At 39.3% G+C, this 14275-nt stretch overlaps 1 protein-coding gene across 1 annotated transcript in view; it reads left to right on the forward strand.

Annotated features, from left to right (window-relative positions):
- The window catches only part of LOC118001450, a 469207-nt gene that overhangs the window by 7494 nt on the left and 447438 nt on the right, over positions 1-14275 (forward strand). The window contains exon 3 of the mRNA XM_034991563.1: positions 7390-7572. The gene's annotated coding sequence lies outside the window, so the exon portion shown is untranslated. The remainder of the gene's footprint in view (positions 1-7389; positions 7573-14275) is intronic.

A 14275-nucleotide genomic window follows, 5' to 3' on the forward strand; every position in this document is an offset into this window, starting at 1 on the left:
CAACAGGAAGAGGCTGGAGGGCCACTGGAGATCTGATGTTAGGGGGCAGTCATCTGCAGCTGCCAAAGGGAGGTACAAATTGGATCGAAACTCTTCCTCGCTTAAAATCCTTCAGTGGCCTCCAGCTATAGTTAGAGTGAAATCTAAGCTCATGTTTGTGATTTGACCCCTTCTTATGTCTACAGTCTTACCTTGTACCACTCTCCATCTCTTTCACAAATTATCAGCCACACTGGCCTTTCAGTTCTCACACATTCTTCCCTGCCTCAAAATGTTTGTGCAAACTTTGCCTTATGCCAGAACCATTTTTTTCTCTTGCTTTTTCTAGACCTGGCTCCTTTTCATCCATGAGATCTTAGCTAAAGCCTCTCTCCCTCACAGAGACTTCTGTTGACCCTTTATTTTTATTTTTTTTAAGATTATTTATTTATTTATTTATTTGAGAGAGAGAGAATGAGATGAGAACACATGAGAGGGGATAGGGTCAGAGGGCAAAGCAGACTCCCTGCTGAGCAGGGAGCCTGATGCGGGACTCGATCCAGGGACTCCAGGATCATGACCTGAGCCAAAGGCAGTCGCTTAACCAACTGAGCCACCCAGGCGCCCGACCCTTTATTTTAACATAAATTTCTATAATAGCTTGAGTTGGGTAAAGCTGCAAGTGGTATAAAACTCAGAATAACTATGGCTTAACAAGAAAAATCATCCTTCCCTCTCACATGAGAGTCATGGAATCAGTCTAGACCTGGTGGTGTTGCATGGTAGCAGGATCTCAGGAGCCTTAAATCTTGTATCTCTTTAATGTGTGGCTTCTATTTCAAGTTCACCTATTAGTTCATGAAGGCTACTCTTGCTGTGGCCAGCACATATATATATTTTAGCTGGCAGGAAAGAGAAAAAGGGAAAAGGGCATGTAAGCCCCTAAGTTCAATTCTAGAAGTTGCCCATACTACATACGTTTACATATAGCATCACAGAGCATATTTTGGAAACCATATTGTGGAAACCATGTTTTGGAAACTACAGTGTCCACCCTCAGATGTGCCTAGGCATTTCACCAAATTTCTGACCCACTTTGGTACTTCCTTGTTATTAGTTTAGCTGTGTCACATCTTGCTACAAGTTAGGCAAGCTGGGAAGGACAATCTTTATTCTAACTAAAATTAGGGGCTAGGTTAACATGAATATGAGGGAATTTGCCCTGGCAAATACCCATTGGTTTTCCTTTCCAAACAGCACTAAATCATAGAGGCTAAAACATTTCCCTGTCATAGAAGCCTTCTTTGATCACTCAATCTACAGTAAATTTCTATAATAATGTGGGTTGGGTGCAGCTACAAGTGACAAAAAATTCAGTATAGAAGTGGCTTAACAAGAAAACAGTTTAATCCCCTTTCACTTGAAAGTCATGTATTTATTCTAGGGTTTGTATGGTGTTCTATGGTGTCTAGAAAGAGAATGAGTTAAATTTTGTGTAATTCAGTTACGTTAGTTATATCAGTGAGCAAACTATAACCCATGGGCCACATCTGGCCTGCCATCAGTTTTTCTAAGTTTATTGGAACTCAGACATACCCATTAGTTAACATATTGTCTGTGGCTGCTTTTTCCCTAGAGCTTCAGAGTTGAGGGTTGCAACTAAGAGTGTATGGTCCACAAAACCTAAACTATTTATTATTTGGCCCATTATAGAAAAATATTGCCAAGCGCTGAGTGGTATTAATAGGTTTGTTGTATAATGTCTATTTAAAGGCATAAATTTCCTTGGAGCTCTAAGATTTTTCCCTCTGAAAGCCAGCAGTTATAAGTAAAAGTGTTTTAATATGTCCCTGCAACACACTGCCCACCCCCACCCAGTATCTTCTTTAATTTTCTATTTTTTTTTTTTTTGTGGGAGGTGAGTGAGATGAAGACTTTAATTTTTTCACTTTGCATTGTTTCCTGACTAATCCTTATGATGCCACCATTTTAAGACTCCAAGAGTGCCAGAGCAGAAAAGTACTTTGAGAGGTTAGTGTATAGGACACTATGGTGTGCCACCCAGATACTCCTTCCAGGATAAAGGACTTGTTTCCCTAGCTGCTGAAGTGCTGCTGTCAGCTCTGGGCTGTCAACTTTTTTTAGAATTGCTTTGAGTAAAGACAGCCTGCTTACCCAAATCAGTGCATCTGATATCCAATGGCAGTGGCATGAAGGTATAAATGCCCAGTTTTCCCTCCTCCTGACCTAACTTGGGATAACTATGAAGGGTTATCCCAGCTTCAGAGTTCCCATCAGTTGGCTGAGGACTCGTGGAAATTACACTGGTGCTCCCTCTGCCCACAGGTGGTTGTTTCCAAGAGAACTCCTTAATAAACTTCCTGCATATTAATCTCTACCCTAATTTCCTGATTTTTAAGAAGCTGAATCTTTTTTTAAAATTTAAATTCAATTAGCCAACATATAGTACATCATTCGTTTATGATGTAGTCATCAATGATTCATTCATTGCCTATAACACCACGTGCCCTCCTTAATGCCCATCACCCAGTCACCCCATTCCCCCATCCACCTCCCTTTCCACAATCCTCAGTTTGTTTCCTGGAGTCACGAGTCTCTCATGGTTTGTCTCCCTCTCTGATTTCTTCCCATTCAGGTTTCCCTCCCTTAGGAAGCTGAATCTTATGGATTTTCCAAGGCACAGATTTGGGAAGGGATAGCCAGAACTGATGGTCTGGATAGAAGATCAAACCAGCCACAACATTTCCTTAAAACAAAGCCTAATCCAGAACAAGGCCCCAATTCTCTCCAATTCAGTGAAGGCTGAGAGAGTGGAAGCTGTAGGAGAAAAGTTTAAGCTAGCAGAGATTGGTTCATGAGGTTTAAGGAAAGAAACCATCTCTATAACATCAAAATGCAAGGTGAAGCAGTAAGTGCTGTTGTAGAAGCTGCAGTAAGTTATCCAGAAGATCTACCTAAGATAATGCAAGAAGGTAGCTACACTAAACAATAGATTTTCAATATAGATGGAATAGCCTTCTATTGAGAGATGCCAGGTAGGACTTTTATAGCTAGGAGGTTAAAAATCAGTGCTTGGTTTCAAGGCTTCAAAGCTTCAGAGCTTCAAAGGATAGTCTGACTTTCTTGTTAGGGGCTAATGCAGCTGGTGACTTTATGTTGAAGTCAGTGTTTATTAGCCATTCTGAACATCCTAGGGCCCTTAAGAATTATGCAAAAATCTGTTCTTTTTTTTTTATGTTATGTTAATCGCCATACATTACATCATTAGTTTTTGATGTAGTGTTCCATGATTCATTGTTTGCATATAACACCCAGTGCTCCATTCAATATGTGCCCTCTTTAATACCCATCACCAGGCTAACCCATCCCCCCACACTCTTCCCCTCTAGAACCCTCAGTTTGTTTCTCAGAGTCCATAGTTTCTCATGGTTCATCTCCCCCCTCCGATTTTCCCCCCCTTCATTCTTCTCCTCCTGCTATCTTCTTCTTCTTCTTTTTTTTTTTTTTTTAACATATAATGTATTATTTGTTTCAGAGGTACAGGTCTGTGATTCAACAGTCTTACACAATTCACAGCGCTCACCATAGCACATACCCTGCCCAATGTCTATCACCCAGCCACCCCATCCCTCCCACCCCCACCACTCCAGCAACCCTCAGTTTGTTTCCTGAGATTAAGAATTCCTCATATCAGCGAGGTCATATGATACATGTCTTTCTCTGATTGACTTATTTCGCTCAGCATAATACCCTCCAGTTCCATCCACATCATTGCAAATGGCAAGATTTCATTTCTTTTGATGGCTGCATAATATTCCATTGTAAATGTGAGACAGGAGTCCATCAAAATCCTAAAGGAGAACACAGACAGGAACCTCTTCGACCTCAGCTGCAGCAACTTCTTCCTAGAAACATCGCCAAAGGCAAGGGAAGCAAGGGCAAAAATGAACTATTGGGACTTCATCAAGATAAAAAGCTTTTGCACAGCAAAAGAAACAGTCAACAAAACCAAAAGACAGTGACAGAATGGGAGAAGATATTTGCAAATGACATATCAGATAAAGGGCTAGTATCCAAAATCTATAAAGAATTTATCAAACTCAACACCCAAAGAACAAATAATCCAATCAAGAAATGGGCAGAAGACATGAACAGACATTTTTCCAAAGAAGACATCCAAATGGCCAACAGACACATGAAAAAGTGCTCAAAATCGCTCAGGATCAGGGAAATCCAAATCAAAACCTCAGTGAGATACCACCTCACACCAGTCAGAATGGCTAAAATTAACAAGTCAGGAAATGACAGATGTTGTTGGGGATGCGGAGAAAGGGGAACCCTCCTACACTGTTGGTGGGAATGCAAGCTGGTGCAGCCACTCTGGAAAACAGTATGGAGGTTCCTCCAAAAGTTGAAAATAGAGCTACCCTACGACCCAGCAATTGCACTACTGGGTATTTACCCCAAAGTCACAAATGTAGGGATCCAAAGGGGTATGTGCACCCCGATGTTTATAGCAGCAAAACTCTATTCTGCCTATGCTGTGTAATGCAAAAACAAAGCCTGAATGACAGCACATCTATTTATAACATGGTTTACTGAATATTTTAAGCCTACTGTTGAGACCTAATACTCAGAACAAAAAGATTCCTTTCAAAATATTACTGCTCATTGACAATGCACCTGGTCACTCAAGAGCTCTGATGGAGATGTATAGTGAGATTAATGTTGCTGTTATGCCTGTTAACACATCTACTCTGCAAACCATGGATCAAAGTTTTGACTTTCAAATTTTATTACTTAAGAAATATATTTTGTAAGGCTCTAGCTGCCGTAGTTAGTGATTCCTCTGATAGATCTTTGCAAAGTAAATTGAAAACCTTCATTCTAGAAGCCATTAAGAACATTCATGATTCATGGGAAGAGATCAAAATATCAATAATAAGAACTTGGAAGAAGTGGATTCCAACCCTCATGGTTGAATTTGAGGGATTCAAGACTCTAGTGAAGGAAGTAACTGCAGATGTGGTAGAAATAGCAAGAGAACTAGAAATGGAGCCTGAAGATGTGACTGAATTGCTGCAATTTCATGATAAAACTTGAATGGATGAGGAGTTGCTTCTGATGGGTAAGCAAAGAGAGTGGTTTCTTGAGATGGAATCTGTTCATGTTGTAGATGCTGTGGAAGTTGTTGAAATGACAACAAAGAATTTAGAATATTGCATAAACTTACTTGATAAAGCATTAGCAGGGTTTGAGAGGATTGACACTAGTTTTGATAAAATGTTCTTCTGTGGTTAAAATACTATCAAACAGAATCATGTGCTACAGAGAAATCATTTGTGAAAGAAAGAGTCAATCAATAAAGCAAACTGCATTGTTGTCTACTTTAAGAAATTGCCAGAGCCACCCCAACCTTCAGCAACCACCAGTCTGATCAGTCAGCAGCCATCAACATCAAACAAGATCCTCCACCAGCAAGATTACAATTTACTAAAAAAGCTCAGATGATGGTTAGCATTGTTTAGCAATAAAGTATTTTTAATTAAGGTGTATGCATTGTTTTTTTAAGACATAATGCTAGACTACAGTTTAGTGTAAACATAACTTTGGTATGCATTAGGAAGCCAAAAATTCATCTCACTCACTTTATCGCAATATTCACTTTATAGCAGTGGTCTGAAATTGAACCCACAACATATCTTAGGTATGGTTGTAATAGCTGCTTTAATGTCTGATAATTTTAATATCTGGTCATTGCAGGATTAGCATCTGTTGATTATATTTTCCCTTGAAATTTGGTCAGATTTGCTGGTTTTTTACATGTTTAGTACTTTTAGATTATATGTTCTACAATTTCATTTTATGAGACTTTGGCATTCTGTTAGAATACTTCAATAATGTTTGCTTTGTTTTGGGGGGAAGCTTATCGTTTTTTGGGAAACAACAGTCCAGTTAGGTTCAAACTGTTAAGTATTGTGGGTGAATGGCTTTTCAGTTTTCAAAGTATTTGTTATGTTATTTGGATCTACCCTTTGCATATGCCACTTGGGTTAGTTTGAAGCTTGGGCAGTGGGTTATATACATGTTCAATTTGCAAAACCTTTGATTCATTTCTTTGGTTATGTTTCACATGTGTACAATTTAGGGGTGAGCCTGAGACTTGTATTGATTCACACACAGAAGTAAATGATTTCTCCCAGCTCTGTCCTCACCAGGATTTCCCCTACATTCTCTGGTTCCAAGGGACTTTTTTCCTGGTTCTTCTGGATAGAAATATGGAGTTCTTTCAGATGAGGTCCTCTTGAACTGCCACGTAGTTCCATGTGATAAGCCCCCTCTGGAAAAAACAATGGAAGGAAAGAGAAAAACAAAAACAAAAGTAAAAATAAATAAATAAATAAAATGAAAAATGAAAGGAGAGAGAATCCTCTCCCTGACACACTCTTTGCACAACAAAGTCATTTTTTTCTTACTTCTTCTATTCTAAGATGTGAAGTTTTGCTCGAAGTTTTAAGTGCTCACCCTACATCCACCATAACAGTACAGCTCTGTGATTATGGTTGGACTTGGGGAAGGGCTAAGAAGTGGCCTATTTTGCTGGTCTTTTGCAAGAAAGATGGGTTTCTATTGAACGTTTGCTCTGCATGCTCATGATGGAGTTCCCAATTCAGTCTGCCCTTGGGTCAAAGCGGGGAGATAAAGGAAGAACAACAGGAATCTCATCATCACTATACTGACTTTTAGATTTTGACTTTGCTCTCCAGTATACCTGGTATTCTTTAAGTTACAGAATCCTGAGGCATTTTCTTTTTGTTTTTGTCCAGAGTTTTTAATTGCAGTTGGTGGATAAGATGTGCTCTAGTGGACTTACTCTATTCTGGCCAGCAGTGGACCATAGGTGAACCTATCAAACATAATTTTCACATTTGATAGGAAGATGCAGAGACCAATCAGGGAGACAGTTGTCATAGGAAACAACCTGTTAAATTCTTTCTTCATTTATTAAATGGAGATAATGGCACCTTGCTGTTATTTTTTAAGATGTATTTTAAGTTACAGACTCACAGTGCATATGAACTCACTTATGTATTACAGCAAAAGTTATATGTGCAAGGTTACACAGAGACCACACACAGAAACAGTTACTAGTTAAAATTTGGAAGATGAGAAGGGAGGCACTTTGTTGTTTGTTCACTGTATACATTTTATGTTTTTTTGGATATTAGAAATGGCTAAGCCAAACGCGGGAAAGATGGTCCCTGACCCTAAAACTTCTAGTCAGTGTTAGGCTGTACATATTTCTTATTATTCACTTCTGATTTCTAACTGCAGTAGAACCCTTTGGCGGTTGTCTGCTCAATTCAACATAACTTTCTTTTCTTTAAGGCCAGGTCCCTGGCAGCCCGATGTATGGAAAAGACCCTGCCTCCCTGGCCAGCTAAAGGATTCTCTCTCCCGAGGATTTGTAATGGGGACTGAAAAGGGCTAGCTTCTTCTGCCCTGTGCACTTGATCTGAGGTGATTCTGATTCAGGAACTGTGGCACAGCCACCTCCCACCACATGCAGAAGTAAGTAGAGAAAACGAGATAGAGAGGGGAGCGAAGAGCACAGAAGAGTACAGATGAAATACCATGTGGCCAGAGAGGACGAAGAGGATTAAACATAATGAGAATGAGACTGAGAACAAATACAAAAATAAACCAAGAGGAGAGTTGAGTTTCTCCTAAAGGCTTTTTTAAATTTTCTAGTTCTGGTACCTTTTGTGGTGTATCAATATTCTTACCCTTTTATTCATAGCTGAGATGATGTATTATTATAATAATTGTCCCATTTTCCTTAAACTGTCTTAACTAAGACATTAGATTTCTCTCCCTACATAGAAAACCAGCAACATCACAGGAAAGCTGTGATGTAGTCATTTCGAAAAGATCTGCTTATCATTTTGAAAAGAGAGGTGGTTGAGAATGTACATGTATGGAACAGCCCTAGGAAGGCATAATCCAGGATACTAACAGCCAGATTTTACCTTTAATTGGGGCATAACATGGAAGAAACACTGTAGTAAGGATGGGTAGGGATGGGGGCATGGGGACTGGTTAGGCAAAAACAACTTCCTAAAATTTCTGAGATTAACAGTCTGTTCAGAAGAAATTACCTACATTCATTTGTTCAATAGTTTTGGAGCAGCTATTAAATGCCAAGTATTGGGCGCCTGGGTGGCTCAGATGGTTGAGCGTCTGCCTTCGGCTCAGGTCATGATCCTGGAGTCCCGGGATGGAGTCCAGCATCGGGCTCCCTGCTCGGCGGGGAGTCTGCTTCTCCCTCTCCCTCTGCTGCTCCCCCTCTTGTGCTCTCTCTCTGTGTCAAATAAACAAATAGAATCTTTAAAAACTAATAATAAAATAAAATAAAATGGGGTTCTATGGAATAACATAACTGGGGCGCCTGGGTGGCTCAGATGGTTAAGCGTCTGCCTTTGGCTCAGGTCATGATCCCAGGGTCCTGGGATCGAGCCCCGCATCGGGCTCCCTGCTCCTTGGGAGCCTGCTTCTCCCTCTGCCTCTCTCTCTCTGTCTCTCATGAATAAATAAATAAAATCTTAAAAAAAAAAATAAAAAAATAAATGCCAAGTATTGTTATAAGTGCTGGAGATGGAGCAGTTAGTAACGTGAGACCTTAACATGGAGCTTAAATTCTGGTGGAGGGTGGGGCTGGCAATGACAAACAAACACAAAATATAATTGAGTGCTATTAAAAACATAAAGCAGAGTGAGAGGTTAGAGAATGCCTGGCTGGATATGCTGTTTTATATAGGAAGGCCTAGAGAAGCCTCACTGATGAAGTGACATGTAAGCGGACATCTGAGTGAAGTGAGGGAGCGAGCCAAGTTGATCTCTGGGGAGCATGTTCAGCATGTTTGAGCAAGAACAAGAGTTCCCGGAAGAAGTAAGAAAGAGAGCAAGTGGTAAATGATGAGACTAGGAGGGGGCATGTAATGGGGAGGGCCAAATCCTATTGGTTGTAAAGACTCTGGCTTACTCTGAGTGTTATGGGAAAACATTGGAGGGTTTTGAGCAGGGGGGGTAAAACAACCCAAGTCTTACTAAATCACTCCAACTGCAATGGGGAGAATAAACTATATGGGACAAGTTTGGAAGTGGGGAGATTGGTAGAGGGCTCTTGGAATTCTCCAGGTGAGAGAATTTAGTAGCTTAGACTTAAGTAGAAGTGGTGAGATACAGTTGAGATGTACTTGAAGGTGGGGTTGGTGGAATTAGCTGATGGAACAGATGTGAATTGTGTGAGAGAAGAGTTTCATTATTTGCTTGAGTAAGTTTTTGGCTTAACAGCTGGGTGATGGGAGATGAGATTAACTAAGATGAAGAGTCACAAAGAAGATGAATTCTGCTTTGGGGTGCCTATCAATATGCCACTTGGAAGATACCAAGCACTGTTATAAGACATACTTTAAATATATTAGCTCATTCACATCTGAGATAGATTAATAATATTGTGCCCATTTTGCAATTGATGAAACTGATTCACAAAGAAGTTATATCTCCTTTGCCCAACTAGTGGAAGGCAAAGTTAGGATCTGAATCTAGGGAGCTTAGCTCCAGAATCTGCTCACCTACCTAAGTGGATAAATTTAGCAGGCAGTTGGATATAATGGTCTTCAGTGCAGGAAATCAGATATAAGTAGGGATATACATTTAAGAGTTATCAGCATATTGATGGTATTTGGATCCATGATACTAACTGAGGTCATTTAGGGAAAGAATATAGATGGGGAGTAAGTTCAAGGGCTAAACACAGCAGGGTTTCATCACATAGAGCTCAGGATGAGAGGAGGCTCTGGTAAAGAACATAGAGGTGTAGAGTAGCCAGTGGAGTAGGGAGAAAAACCAGTGGAGTATGGTATTTGGGGAGCCAAATGTAGAAAGTGTTTCAAGGAGGATGGTCAGCTCTGTCAAATACTCCTGATAGCTTGAAGGAATGAAGATTGAGAATTGATCAGTAGATTTGGCAACATGAAGGTCATTGGTAACTAAGAGCATTTTCAGAGGAATGAAAGGAGTGGGTTAAGAGGGATGGAAGAGGGGAAATGGAGATCATAAACCTGGACAATTTTTGAGAATTTTTTTTTAAATAAATGGAGGATAATTAAGTTCTCTTTCCCTTTTCTTCTAGTGCTTCCCAACTCACTCCTTCAGACTATGAAATTCCATCATTGCCAAACTGGTGACTCCCAGAGAAGTCATTTGTGGGGCCCTTATAAACTAGAGTTCTTAGAAAAACATTTGACCAACAGCTAATCATACATCTCTATATGAATTTTCATCTCTGCCTTTTTCTGGTTCATGGGCCACTTATCTACACAGCACCTGGCCCTGCTAACCCAGGTAACCCCCTGAACCTCAACCCTTTAACAGTCTTCCCAAACTCCCAGACTTGATCAGATACCTGTTTTGTGACTATAGCATCCTTTGCTTTATGGAACAAAACGGAACAGTTTGTATTTACACATATTTGTTTGTGTGATTATTTTGTTTATGTTTATCTTCTCTACTGGACTGTGCTCAGAGAATGGGCTCTAGAGTGGTTAGCCAAGATCCAAATCCTGGTCACATATACTAGTGGGTGACTGTGGGCAAGTAACTTAGCCACTCTGAGACATTATTTTGTCATCTGTAAAATTGGGGTTAAAGTAGTATTCACCTAATATAATTTTCTGAGACTAATACTGCATGTAAAGGTGCCTGACACTTAATAAATTTTAAAATCATTGTGAACCTATTAAAGTAGAAAATGCATATTTTAAAATATATATCCAAAATAAGCCATAACTAATCCTTTCCTTTTCACCTTTGCTCTTTCCTCTTTCCACCCCAGCTTGGCCTTACTGTGTTATATATTAACCACATTTCTTCTTTTACCTTTATTCTTTTACCTGAGTGCAAAACCTATTATCTTACTGAATTTACCAACTGGCAGATTTTGTTTTTAATGGAAATGATCTAAAATGTTGAAAGAAATTCCACCATTATTTTTTTCCCACAATACAGAAACTCCTTTCTCATTTTTATAGAATGCCTACTAAATAAAATGCACTTATCTATTGCTCTATAACAAGTCACCCCTAAACCTAATGTCTTAAACCAGTGATTTATTATGGCTTACTCTGGTTTTGTGAGTAAATTGGGCTCATTTGAGTAGTTCTGGTTTAGTTCCTCTCATTCTATTGCAGGTAAATGGAGGCTGGGGCTATAGTCATCTGTAGGCTTGAATGATCCGGATGACAAATGCAGTTTCCTCACTCACATGTTTGGGTGACTCAACTGGAGTGGATGGAGTCCCTTGGGGCTGGCCGGACATCTCTCTTCTCTTCACACTCTGTCACTTTCTCTCAGGTTCCCCATTTCATAGCTCCAGCTTTTTAATTGTATGGAGATCTCAGTGTATTCAGACTTCTTACCCCATGGCCACCTGTCTCAGAACAAGTATTGCAAGACACCCAGGTCTAAAGTATAAGGCTTCTTAAGACCTAGCTTCAGAAGTCATCACTTCTGTTGTGTTCTATTAGTCAAAAACAAGTATAGGGCCAGCTCAGATTGAAGGGGGGCAGGGAATACACAAGAGTATGAATTCTAAGGGCATGGTTCATTGGTGGTCATTTTTGAGGATGATCTACCACCATGAGCCTATAAACGCAAACCACAAAACCACAAAGCCCCTGCCTTTAAGAAGCTTATAATATAGCATAGGGGAGGGTTTTGTTTTTTTTTTTAACTTTTGCATTATTGGCTCTTTTAAAAGTTAATACATTTTATTTTTTAGAACAGTTTTGGATTTATAGGAATATTGCAAAGATAGCACAGAGAGTCCCCATATACCCTCTACCAAATTTCCCCTAATATTAACATCTTACATCAAGATGGTACATTAGTTACAATTAATAAATCTATTAATTAATACATTGTTAATTAAAGTTCATACTCTATTCAGGTTTTATTTTAGTTTTTAATTAATGTCCCTTTTTTTGTTCAAGGATCCCGTCCAGGATTACACTACATTACATTTAGTGTTTATATCTCCTTAGGCTCCTCTTGGGTGTGACAGTTTCTCAGACTATTCCTATTTTTGATACCCTTGATAGTTTTGAGGAATCTTGTCAGGTGTTTTGTAGAATGTCCCTCTATTGGAATTTGTATGATTTTTTTTTGTTATCATAACTAGACTGGGGTTAGGGCACATATGTGATCATGATTTATCATTGTTGATGTTAATCTTGATCACCTGGCTGAGGTAGTGTTAGGTCAGGCTTCTCCACTCTAAAGTTATTCCACTGAGTCCTGTCCCCACCTCCACTATGGAAGTTACAATGAACAGCCTGCACTTAAGGAATGAAGAGTTATGCTCCCCATTGTTCAGGGAGGATTATCTACATAAATTATTTGGAATTCTTCTGCAAGGAAGATTTGTCTCTTCTCCTCCATTTATTTATTTTTCAATATTTTTTATATAAGTATTGACTCATGTATATTTATATTACACTTTGGGTTATAACCCAAACAACTTTATGTATTTGTTGCTCAATCAATTTCAACTTTAGTTATTGGGAGCTCTTTCAAACGGTTCCTGCATCCCTGTAACATACCCCCATCAATGTGTTTTTTGTTTTTGAACACTTCTTTCTAGCATCACAAGATGTTCTAGGCTTACCCTGTATATTTCCTGCCCTGGACCTAGAATCAGCCTTTTGTCTAAGGACCTCTGGTTCCTTAGTTGTGCTTATTGCCACACTATTGACATCTGATAATTCTTTGTTGTGGGAAGCTGTCCTGTGTATTCTAGATTAATAGCATCCCTGGACTCTCTGCCTATTAGATGCCAATAGCAACCCTCCTTCTCCAGTTGTCAAAATTAGTAATGTCTCTGGATGTTGTCAAATGTCCCCTAGAGGGCAAAATGGCCCCTGGTTGAGATCCACTGGTATAGCAACAGACCTGCTGAAAATTATAATGATATAATGTAATGGAGGACAGTGGCAGCATTGCAGAAAAAGCCTCTGAGCCTGTTTGCAGATGTTAAGGAAAGATTCACAGAACAGGTGCCAGATGAACTGAGAATTGATTTGCTATTTTTTGAGCAATTATCATGAGCCAGACAAAACGTAATGTTTTATTTTTATTATATAATCTTAAACTTAAGAAGCAGGTATTTTACAGGTGAAGAAACTAAAGTTCAAAGGGACAAAGTAACTTACTTAGGGTGCCTGAGCTGGTCTTGAGGGACCCAGTCAGCTCAGTGGATGGAGAGCTCTGAGCTTATTGACATCTGCTCACACTGCTCCAATCAAGACTATGTCAACCACTCCTTTGTTTATAGAACTGCAGTACCATCTCATTTTTAATTTATTTTTCCCATTCAGTTCTGGGTTCTTGAGGCAGGACCCATGCAGTGTTTATCTACAATGCTTGCCATGTTATAGGTGTTTGATAACAGGTTGATAGTAGGTCGACATTAGTTGATTCCACGAAATTCCCCACTGACAGATTACAAAATTAACTCTTGCTTCCTTCTGATCAAATTGCTATCCTACCAGCACCTCTGGTGGAGGGTTCACTGCTGGGCACACCAGCTAACCTCCTGTAGTCTTTGGTCACTCTGCTGCATTGTTTTACCCTCAGCACCCCAAAAGGAGTAGTTGGCTGGTGTCAGTGACATCTGCAGACTGATTATAGCATTTTGCCTTGGGTTGGAGTTCTGAAAGGTGTTCTCTAAGGAAAGAAAAACATGCCTCACAAAATGCAGAATGTATTGCTACTGGTTTCCATAAGTAATGCCAATTATCTACCTTTGATAATTCCTTTGTCCCATATGATTCTTCTATTATTTAAGGACAAATTTTACACAGACCATGAAAGGTATTTTTTTTTTTTTGTCTTTTTTTCCTTCCTTTCAAATTCTTCACATTCTCATCCTAATTTCCTTTTTTTTTTTTTTTTTTTTTTTTGACAGGTAGGAGGTCTTCTTGTTTATCAAACAAAACAAGGGGAAAAAACGCCTTGGTTTTTTTGTTCCTTTCTCTTTCCTACAACTTCTGGATCTGCTATTTGCAGATGCTATGAAATTTTAAGTCTATTGAATTAGAAGTTGCTCTTTCTGGTTTCAAGACTCTCTTTCCTTTGCTGAAATTCTGGTCTAATTAAAAAAACAGTAGATCATAGTTAAATAAAACTGTACCCAGGATAACCCTAATTTCCATAT

This window comes from Mirounga leonina, unplaced genomic scaffold, assembly GCF_011800145.1.
Source record: "Mirounga leonina isolate KUSES-001 unplaced genomic scaffold, KU_Mleo_1.0 Mir_53, whole genome shotgun sequence".
NCBI lineage: Eukaryota > Metazoa > Chordata > Mammalia > Carnivora > Phocidae > Mirounga > Mirounga leonina.